At 32.7% G+C, this 11,807-nt stretch overlaps 1 long non-coding RNA gene across 1 annotated transcript; it reads left to right on the top strand.

Annotated features, from left to right (window-relative positions):
- The first annotated feature begins 3,999 nt into the window (after positions 1–3,999).
- Positions 4,000–4,872, top strand: LOC129892581 (uncharacterized). The gene is made up of 3 exons (XR_008767347.1): positions 4,000–4,211; positions 4,316–4,374; positions 4,643–4,872. It is a non-coding gene; the product is annotated as an uncharacterized LOC129892581 (long non-coding RNA).
- The last annotated feature ends 6,935 nt before the right edge of the window (positions 4,873–11,807 follow it).

Genomic DNA, 11,807 nt, shown 5'->3' with positions numbered 1-11,807 from the left:
AGAAATGGCGGCGGTGTTTATCTCTTGAAGTTTGCTAAAGCTTTTGAGGTTGTTATTGTTAATTCGTGTTTTTTGAAGAGGGATAATCAATTGGTCACCTTTAGTAGTATGGTAGCTAGGACTCAGATTGACTACTTACTCCTTTGGAAGGGTGATAGAGGCCTTTGTAAGGATTGTAAGGTTATTTTGAGTAAAAATATTACCACCCAACATAAGCTTTTGGTGATGGACTTGGAGATTAAGAGGGATAGGAAAAAGAAGACCCTTTTATGATCGACCGAGGATCAGATGGGGGGCCTAACTCCCGCCTTTTCTCGGGAGATGGGGGAGAAGTTGAATGGTCTGGGCTTGGAGTAGTGGCGGGGATGTGAACAACATGTGGGACATGACAGCTAGTTGCATTAGAAAAGCAATTGTCGAGTTCTTGGGGTATCGAGAGGAATCTTTGATGGTGGTCAAGGAGACTGGTGATGGAATGGAGAAGTAAAAGGCAAAGTGAAAGCCAAGAAGGTTGCATATACGGAGTGGTTGGAATGTGTGGATAAGGAGGAGAAGAATAGGCTTAAATATATCTATAAGAAGGCAAAGACGGAAGTGAAGTCGGTGGTCACCAATACTAAGACGACAGCTTTTGAACGAGTGTATGTCGAGTTAGGGGGGAAATATGGGGATAAGAGATTGTATAGGCTCGTCAAAGTGAGAGAGAGAAAAACACGCGATCTGGATCTAATAAAGTGCATCAAGGACAAGAAAGGTGAAGTGTTAGTAGATGAGACCTTTATCAAGCAAAGGTGGCAAACTTACTTCCACAGACTCCTAAATGAAAAAAGAGACAGAGAAATTGTACTGGAGATTTGGCGTACTCTTATAGTCTTTGATACTTTGGGTATTGTAGGTGTTTTAAGGTTGAGGAGGTTAGATGTGATGTTAGCAGGATGAGGGGGGGGAGAGCAACAGGGCCCGATGAGATTCCGATGGACTTTTGGAAGAGCACTGACAAGGTAGGTTTGGAGTGGTTGACTAAGTTGTTTAATGTTATTTTAAAGACTGCCAAGATGCTTGATGAATGAAGGTGGAGTACTATGGCTCCATTGTACAAGAACAAGGGTGATATCCAAAACTGTAATAATTATAGAGGTATCAAACTACTAAGCCACACTATGAAGATTTAGGAGAGAGTGGTGGAGATGAGGGTGAGGAAAGGAGTGTCAATCTTAGAGGACTAGTTAGGATTCATGACGGAACGATCGACTACTGAAGCAATCCATCTTATGCGGAGACTGGTGGAGAAATTTAGAGAAAGAAAAAGTGATCTCCATATGGTGTTCATTGACCTTGAAAAGGCTTATGACAAAGTTCCGAGGGAAGTTCTCTAGAGGTGTCTGGAGGCTAAAGGTGTCCCGATAGTGTATATTAGGGAGATAAAAGACATATTTCTAGATCCAAGACTCGGATTATGATGGTGGGAGGTGACTCATAGCATTTTCCTATTGAGGTGGGACTACACCAGGGATCGGTGCTGAGCCTTTTTCTTTTTGCCTTGGTGATGGATGAGCCGACACGGTCTATTCAGGAGGAGGTTCCATGGTGTATGCTATTTGCGGATGATATAGTTTTGATTGATGAAACTCGATATGGATTTAATGATAGGTTAGAGGTTTGGAGACAAATGCTGGAGTCTAAAGGGTTCAGTTTGAGCAGGACCAAAACAGAATACTTGGAGTACAAATTTAGTGTTGCGGTGGATGAAGAGGGCAGGAAAGTGAGGCTTGCCACCCAACCTATCCCCAAGATAGAAAGCTTTAAATATCTTGGATCCATCATCCACAGTAGTGGAGACATCGATGATGATATCACGCACCGCATTGGGACAGCATGGTTGAAATGGAGGCAAGCCTCTAGAGTCCTGTGTGATAAGAAGATACTGCCTAAATTTAAAGGTAAGTTCTACATAATGGTTGTTAGACCAGCGTTGTTAGATGGAGTAAAGTGTTAGCCAGTAAAGAACTCTCATGTTCAGAAGATCCATGTTGCGGAGATGAGAATGCTGAGATGGATATGTGGACACACCTGGAGTGATAAGATTAGGAATAAGGTTATTTAGAAGAAGGTGAGAGTAGCATCTTTGGTCGACAAGATGAGAGAAGCGAGACTGAGATGGTTTGGGCATGTGCAGAGGAGGGGTGTAGACGCCCCAATTAAGAGGTGCGAGCGGTTGGATTTGGGGGTTATGCGGAGGGGTAGGGATAGACCAAAAAAGTATTGAAGAGAGGTGATTAGACAAGATATAGTGGCACTCCATATCACCGAGGACATGACCTTAGATAGAAAAGAGTGGAGGTCGCGGATTAAGGTAGAAGGCTAGTAGGAATAGAATGGTGTCTTACCGTGTGTTAATTTAGTGTGGTCGTAGGTCTAGGCGTGCCTTTATAGTTGTGTTGTTATTGTCTTTGATTATTGCAGTACTTTGTTATAGTTATTGTTCTTGTCTTGTAAATTTTGCATTGCATTTTATTTTTATTTTTATTTCTATTTTTACTTTTTATTTATTTATTTATTTATTATTATTATTGTATTTTTTTCTTTTTTTCTTTATGCTATATATATTATATATATATATATATATATATATATATATATATATATATATATATATTATTTTCTCTCATACTTGGAACTGTGACTTTTGAGCCGAGAATCTTTCGGAAACAGTCTCACTATCTCAATGAGGTCGTGGTAAGATATGCGTACATCCTACCCTCCCCAGACCCCATTTGTGGGATTCCACTAGGTTGTTGTTGTTGTTGTCTCGGCTCAAATGTATCAACTCTAAGTAAGGGGAAAAAAACAATAGGTATATCATAACGACTAAAACGAAGAGCAATGTAAATTCTACAAGACATAAACAACAACATTAGTAAAATAATGTGATAATTAAAAAGCAACAACAACAACAAATTTCGATAAGCCATACCATATTATATATATATATATATATATATATTCGAAGAAATTATAGACACATAATGAGAGAAAGAAATCCTCTTTTTTGACTATAAGACTCTCCCAGTCTAGTAGTTGCTACTTCATTTTTCTGTTACTTCAAAAATAATCAGTCACCTAAATTTTCATTGTTCCTTTTTATTTTTAATCAAACGACTGACATTTTCTTCTAAAAATCATGGATATTCTTAGCATCATATTCTCATTGTATTACTTAAACAAGCATGAAATGTATGCTTTTCTCATTGTTATTACTTAAATAAGCATGAAATGTATGCTTTTGCATATTTATTTATAGGCCAAATCAGATATGTATTAATTTTTTAAAAATTATATAAAAATAGTTTACTTATATAACGAGCAAAGTTTAATGACCATGTTGTTGTGAACTTGTTGACACCCAATCTTGTCTCACCTTTTTTCCAAATTATTTCTTTATGCTTCTAAGGATTTGGATAACTTAAGAACATATATAAGTTATCTTTACTATAGTTAGAAGTCTAGGTAATATCATCATCCTTAATTTATTTTAAAAAAGAATCATCAACATAATTTTATCATTTTATATATTATTATCATTTTATATATTATTATTATTTATCATCATTTTGCAAAAAGGATGTCATATTTGTTGTATTTAAGAAAGTATTTTTATAAGTATTATTGCTTAATTTTTGTGATGTCATGTAACTTTATTTAAGTATTGATAGTTGCAGTTTAAAATAAAATTTCATAAGTATGTATTAGTATGTACTTTATTAAGATCATCCCTATTATTGATTTAGAAGTTCAAAGAAATATAAGGAAGAAAGTATTTTAGCTAGCCCAATTTTCTTATTATTGATCCAATTAAATCATCCAATAATGGCCCAAGAAGGAGCCCAGTCTGCAGCCCATCTCAACACTTCCCCCTCCACATCATCGCCACTCAAGCATCCACATAAGGTGCCAACACCCCAAAGTATTCACACGTCTAGCACACAATCTCCACATATCTCTCATGAACAACACATGCCTCGCCATGTGTCGTTAATAGAATACATAGTCCTCTGCTTTAAAAAATTATGTAAGCTTCGTTTATGTTTGTTGGAGCGTCGCCCCTTTATACTGGATAAGACACAAATGACATGTCTGAAATCTGTATTTCAACATCCAATTTGTAATAGTCTGAATATGTCGGCAAAAGATTATGAAACTGAGATTTATAGGTTAGACTTTAAATCTCTTGATGTATTAGAGTTCCCATAAAAATTATGTTTAAGATTACTCATTTGTTGTATGAAATAATAGTGATTGTTTGGCTATTGTGCAGCATGTTAAACTTAAGTATCTATTTAAACGGCATGCTTTAGGATGTTTTCTCATGAATTGGTAAGACCCTTGAATCTCAAGATCTAAGGCATAATTGACAATACTTCTTTCTTAGATATATAACAGAATGTTAATTTTTGGTCTTGCATTTTGTCAAGAATTTGGGCAGATTTTTATGACTTTGTTCAGTTTACTAACTAAGAAAGATCTATCTTATGCTTTCCTCTGTTTATAAAATGGCATTTGCTTCTAACTATTTCAATTTTGTTAAATTATTAGTTAAGAATTTTCTTCCCTAATCCTTTTCTCTCTTTATTCTTTACATGAGACTCAACATATCCGCGCTTGGAGTCATCGTACCAAGATAGCAAGAAAACAACAAATTTTGCTGGGGAGCGTCTATAGTACTGTCTTTCTTCTTTTATCGTTTCTAGTATAGTTTATTATGTTTTCTAACTTTTTTGCTTGTTGATTGAGTTGTGTTTTCTTTTAGCGTTTTATCTTAAATACTTAGAGAAACAAATATCGTTAATATGGATTTTTCCTTATTCTCTTAGGTCGTGCCACTAGTTGAGAAAATTTCCTTGTCATAAATATATAGAATGAATGGCGGGTATTTTTAATTCGGTTGACTAAGCTAAGGTATAAAAGTTTGTTTCATATTTTTAACCTAAGGAAAAAATATTTTCATAATCCCATCAGTTGGATTTTCTGGTTAACTCAGATTTCTTAATCGAGACTTGAACCTGTTTTGGGTAAATTTGAGGTTTGGAACTATTATTTTATTTTATATTCAACCAGTAACAAAATTTATTTCTAAATCATTTCTTATCTAGAACAAGTATATACTTCAATTATATATTGTATTTTGATTTAAAGATGCCATCTGTACACTAAAATATTTTCAAATCTATTCATTTCAAATGGTGCTGAACACATTTGACTCTAAAAGTGATCTATCCATGGAAGTCAAAGCTTTTAATAAAAAAAATTTAAAGGGTTTTTGAATGTTTCTTTTAATTTCAAATTATATAAATGTAATCCACAAATTTGTTAAAGAGATTACTTTTTCTTACAACCAATTTTTATTACTTTTATACTGTTTTGGGAGGCTTAAACAAACAAAAAAATTCCCTTTATTTCAAAAGCTTGGAGATGCGATCCTAAATTGTTTAAATATGTACATTTGTTACTTTTCTCAAAATTTAGCTGATGAATATTTTAAAATAATACTTTTTTAATTAATCTAAGTTTGGTTGGTAATCATTTTTAGCGTATCTTAAAGGATGCTTAACTCCTTTCAATCCTTACGTAGAATCACGTAAGTTAAGTAGAACACTAATTGAAGTTTATTTTTAGCATTACATTACTTAATTATTTAGGTATCCTAATTTACATTAAAAATTGAATAATTTAGAAATCACCAATATATTATATACCGTTTGACCTCGAGTTAAAATAGGGTATAACAGAACCCAATCTTAAAAGCCAGACTCCTCAACACTATAACATGAATCATTTGCAGATTTGTGCTATTTTGTTTTGGTGTTTAATTTTTTTTTATTTTTTAAGATAAATAATTTTTTGTGAGGCATAAATTTATATTTTCACATCATAATATCCCACAAATTATATTACGTGCCCTTAAAAAACTCATGCCTCACTAGGCATGAGTTCAATTGGTAAGGAAAAAAAAAATAAACACCAACTAATTTAAAGGACAAAAATTAAAGACCATCTCATCTAAAAAATAAACGGTATTATTAATTGCTATTACAGTCCTCAGAAATTCTCAACCAACATAATGTTTGATACATAAGAAACATACAATCTTATCGTTGATCTGAGACTTGATAGGGAAAGTTACATATATATACACTTTGCCAAATAGTTTAATAATATGGCAGAAATATATAATATATACACTATTAGTGTTTATGTTATTTATAAGTGTGTATATTATATGTATATTTAATAAAAGTATACACAATCTATATATATTTTGTAAATTAATTGATAGAAGTGTTTTGAACGGTAATTATTCCTTTTTGGATATATCAATATAAAAAGTCTTTCAAATCATATCAGAATATAATAATTAAGTGAAAATTTGATAAAAATTAAATTCTTGAGCTTTAATTCAATTTAATTCTTCCAAGTTAAATTTATCCATGAGAATAACTCGATCTCTTTTTTAATCTATTATTATGTCATCGCAAAATATTGTTTCAACGGATCAACGTAATCCCTGAACAATTGGTCCAATTTTTTCTTCCCACATCAATCAAAATCAATGAACAAATAGTAATTAATCACAACTCTTGAATTTCTACAAAAAGGAGATAGATGCCTCCCCCCCCCCCCCCCTCCCAAAAAAAAAGGTTCTTTTCCTTTTTCCTAAAGAAAAAAAATAAGTGTCAAAAATATATTTTAATTATTTTATTTTTTTTAATTTCATACCTAAATTATTGGAAGTGCGGGTTTCATACCTAAATTATCACTTATTAGTTTGAGAAACACACCTCAATGGTGTGTAGAATAACACTCTCTACTTTTTGAAAAAACATTGCCATATGGCATTCCACCAGTGTCTGGGGGGTCATTCAAATCCCGTTAGGCGAAAAATTATACTATTTATACATGGTTAAAATAGTTTTTTATGTATAAATAGTAAATGTCAAACCCCCTTCGGCTAGTTCGTGTGTCTACTCTTTCAGATTTTGAACCTCATTATTAAAAACTCTGATTCTGCCACTGCATTCCACATGGATAAAATAACAAAAATTAAATAAACTATTAATATTAATTAAAAATTAAAGACTAAAGTGTTTCTATCCCAAAAAAAGAAATTATTTTTTTATAAAAGAAATTACTTTTTTAAAAAAAGAAATTAGTTTGAAAAAAAAATAAAATTTAAAATATTTTGCTCACACATTCCACCACCTCTCCCTCCCCCTCAATCCCCGTCCTTTAATTTTTTTTAATTTTTTAAATTTCTTTTATAAAATATTTTTAAAAAACTTGTACTTCCCCCTTCCACACTCCTTCCAAAAAAATGTTATTATTTTTATTTTTAAAAAAAAATTATACTCACTCCATCTAACCCTTCGCTCTTAATTAATGTTTTAAAATATATTTTTCTCGTTTTATGTTAGATATTTATATATATTTGTATATCTATCATATAATTGTATATGTATATATATAAATTATATTTGATAATTTATATTTGTATATGTATAAAAGAGGAGAGAGGAGAGAGTTGCGAACCATAATTAATTCAAACTATAACTATGTTAGCTAATTAACTAATATATATTTTTGTCCGCATAATTTTCCCTATTTTATATGGGTGGATTGTGATTCAATCCATTTTAACTCAATTCATATTTAATCTAACCAAATCCAATCCAATTCACCCATTTGCCACCCCGACTATGATCTCTAATTGGGGATGTGCACAACGTCTACATCTTGATACTATAGTCACACTACATCTTGCTACAATTTCATTCATCGAAATTTTTTCCCTTCAAATTCTCTATCAACACAATAAAAATTTGAAAGGCACATCGCTTATCCACGCATTGGAGAAGCCACGATTTCTCTTTCTATTTCTCAAACATCAATTTCCACAATTGAGAACTCTCTCTCTATTGCATCAAAGAAGGAATTTACCTTTTTAATACTTGTTACACATAAAATAGAATTAAGGAGTACTTAAAATTCTAAACTTGCACCACAGTATGACAAATAAATTAAAGTCTTTAACATATCAAACAAGGATCTGAATTCTAATCCTCCCCCTTTGATAGACACATCTTCAATCATGAAGAACAATATTTACTTTTATCTTCTTTCTTATTATCTCAAAATAATTTAACAAATATTTTGTGTATCTCAATGATAATGTATTTGATGGGGGTGGTAGCACGCAAAAAATAAATATAAAAGCATGCTTCGAAAAATATTATTAATCAAAATAACCTTATCACCAAATGACAAAAGTTCACATTTCAGTTCTATAACTTATCTTTTATCTTCTTAATAAAATTATTATGACATATCTTTTTCTTCATGGAGCAAAATATAGGACATTATAAGGACTTGAAAAGAAAAATAGCTTTGTTATAACCTGTAACGCTAGCAACTTTCTGAGCTAATGTTGTAGGCATATTTCTATACATATAGAAAACACTTTTCTTACTATTAATCATTTGTCCTAGCACCTTCTCATATTTCTTCAATGTATTCATGATAATTCTCAATGAGCTCTCTTCTGCTGATGCAAAAATAATGAAATCAATAGCATATGATCGATGATTGAGTTTAGCATTTCATTTGAGTATCATAAAATTTTAATAACTATCATTATGTAATAGATTCTTTAGTTTTTTTGACAGAACCTCTGCTAAAAGAACAATAAATATTAGTGATAGAGAAATTTCTTGTTTAATCTTTTTGATAAGAGCGAAAAACACCATGTATATCATGAACACATGTTATATGATGTGTAGGACATGTGTGTCTATTTTTTTTAACGATCCGTTTCTGTCGTTATGGGTAAGCCAATAGAGAAGAAATTTGAGTCACAAAATTTTAGGTTAGGTCAGTCTCAGGCAAAATTTGACTGCGGTGAGGTCTAGGACAATTCAGGAATGGATAGGAATTGATTTCTAAGTGTGGATTTAATTTTATGATAGTTAAGACATTAAGAAATTTGTAGGGACTTTCAAAAGTGAACTCAGGTGAGTAGAACTCCCGAAATCAAATTTGGCGTGAAGGAGTTATATTAAAACATCAAGGTTTAAGTTTGTGTTGCAAAATAGGGGTTTGGAAAGAATTTTTTGAGTTTCTGACTCCATGCAAGCTTCTATGGTGGGACAAATCCGGCTATAGCGGGACAGTCATGGAGTTTAAGTCAGAAATACCTCAATACCATTTTTATTTTTGCAACTTTGTTGTTGGAGAGATAGAGATGACCTATGGCTATTTCTTTTCAGTTTTTTGCTAATTATTTTGGTAAAGGTAATTTAATCATTTTTTTAACTTATAATTCGATTTCTAGACCATAGAATCTATTAAAATGCTCTTAGAAAAAAAAATTGACCTGAATTTAATGGCGAGAAAAGCCCTAATAGGGGGAATATAATCATGAAATTGGCCATAGGTTAGGATTTTGATATAATCCGGATATGTTAGGCCATTGTTCATTGATTCTTTGTATTTTTTGTTTGTTTGAGCCGAGGATCTCTTGAAAACAGCTATCCTACCTTGGTAGGAGTAAGGTCTACGTACACTTTACTCTCCCCAGACCCCACGTTGTGGAATTTCAGTTGTTTTACCTACTCGGACAATGAAGTTCGATGTTGTATTCATATTTGAGAAATCAACTGATTATTGCTATGGATGTTGGAGTTAGGCATAGTATATAAGAAAAATTATAGTGGTGGATCTTTGGTGGGGAACTAATGTGTTTGAATGGTGACGTGTATTTCGAGGATCAAATTGGGGATTGGTGAGTTCTTTATGAGCCAAAAGGAGTGGATTGACATTGAAAGAAAATACTTATGGGTAGAGAAAGTTCTGTCAAGTATACTTGCGTGAAGGCAAGTGAGTGTACCAGTAAGAGAATACATATGAAAATTGGTTAATTCACGAGATTAGATAGTATAATAAGTTTGAGGTATCATAAGAATGATAAGGTTAACTCTGTGATGATGGCAAGGCTAGGTAAGCATGGTAATAGTAGTTTGGGATGGACTCTGATTAGGATGCAACTATGTGGTGATGGATTTTGGTTAAGGGGATCCAGTATGATAATGATGACTTGCGAGTATCTAAGATTTTGATTTCTACCACTTGATGAGTAGCGTAGTTACGTAGAAAGTTGGGTTCAGAAATACATGACTTCGTCTGTCTTGCCCAACTTATAGGAATAGTATTTAGTGTTCATTAGTCGGGCTGAGTATGCTTCGAGAGTGGAGTCTATGGACATTCGGCTCTAGTGTTGTGGTAAGTTCTATAGTGGTTTCGAGTCTGACAACTGGCACAATTTGGGTTCCTAATAAGAAACAGGGTAAGATCGACGTATAAGTGTCTAATGATAAGCTAAGGTATGTGATTGCATAAAATCTTTAAGGTATAGGCTAATGTTGATTGATAAGGAAATTAGTTTACACGATTTGAATTAAAATTTCAAGTTTTGCATCATAAGTCTACATTCGTGGTGGTTGGTTTTTGTAAAGGTATGAATTGGTGAGGTAAGAAATAATTGATTGCGTCGATTGTTAAGCATTTAGAAGAACTTATGCATGATTTGAGTTGTGGAGTTTATTACTTTTGATTGTAAAAGAGTTTAATAAAGTTTTCATTTGAAACGCTTGATTTAAGTTAAAAGGTAATATGTTGTGGATGCTTGGCCAAGAAAATAATGATGACAAATGAGTTAAGGAAAGGAACACGAGTCTGGTGCATCAAAGAGTTCAAGCATTTGGTACTGGGTCATGTGTTCATAGTGTACAAAATTATCAGGGTGTGGAAGGGTTCCTCTAAGTGTGGCATAATGTAAATGGTGATTGAATAGTAGTTGAAATTGGGTAAGTATAAGATTACATAGAATTGATATTAGTCGTGATTCAATAATTTTATTTTAATGAAAAAGAACTATGAGATTCAAAATTTGAAGTTTTAACAATTGGTTGAGACTCATACCTTTCATAGGATGCTTATGTAGGAAGGGAAAGGTCCATAGTTTGAAATCTTGGGAACAACAAGATGTTGCTAAGAAAATCAAGATGCTAATGGCGGTCTGAGATATAGTAACTGGCCGGTGTGACTATGATGTTTTAGTACTATTGGTAGTGTTAGCTTCACTGGAGTATTGTAGAGAGTATGAGAAAGTTGATAAATTGAGTATGTCTACGATTGTTATGAGACTAGGTTGGTTGATTGTGGAGTCAAGAGAATGAGAATGTGTGTTATGGACACTATATAAGAAATATCTTGTGATATTCGACTTCGATTTCGTATATTCTTATCTGACCACCTACCTTATTTCAGAAAGGTTTAGTGTATGATTCTCTGTCTATGATTTATGGCGTGTTTCAGGATGGATTTCTAGTGGTGGATCGGATGTATCAATCCATGCCCTTTTTGATAGGGTAAGATGCTAACATAAGTTTGGTTATTTCAGATGTGGCGGATTTGGTGTTGCCTTGTGGTAGTTGAAGATTTTTAGGAATTCTACAAGTGTCATCTTGCTTAAGAGAACTTATAGAAGAGGTACCTTATATATTGCAATTTATTGATAGTCTTGATTTTTACCTTGTCATTGAGGATATATTCAGCTAGGTGTGATTTGATACTTGTCGGACCATTGGGCCTAGTTCTTCCGTTTGGGAATTAACTACAATCATAGTTACTGTTCTAATTTTTCGACGGCGTTATTAGAGATTTTGTATGCTTGGATGTACTGTTCATCAGGTGGTTGC

Source organism: Solanum dulcamara, chromosome 6, assembly GCF_947179165.1.
Source record: "Solanum dulcamara chromosome 6, daSolDulc1.2, whole genome shotgun sequence".
In the NCBI taxonomy this organism is placed as follows: domain Eukaryota; kingdom Viridiplantae; phylum Streptophyta; class Magnoliopsida; order Solanales; family Solanaceae; genus Solanum; species Solanum dulcamara.
Note: the sequence above shows the minus strand (reverse complement) of the source record. Positions and strands in the feature narration are given on the sequence as shown.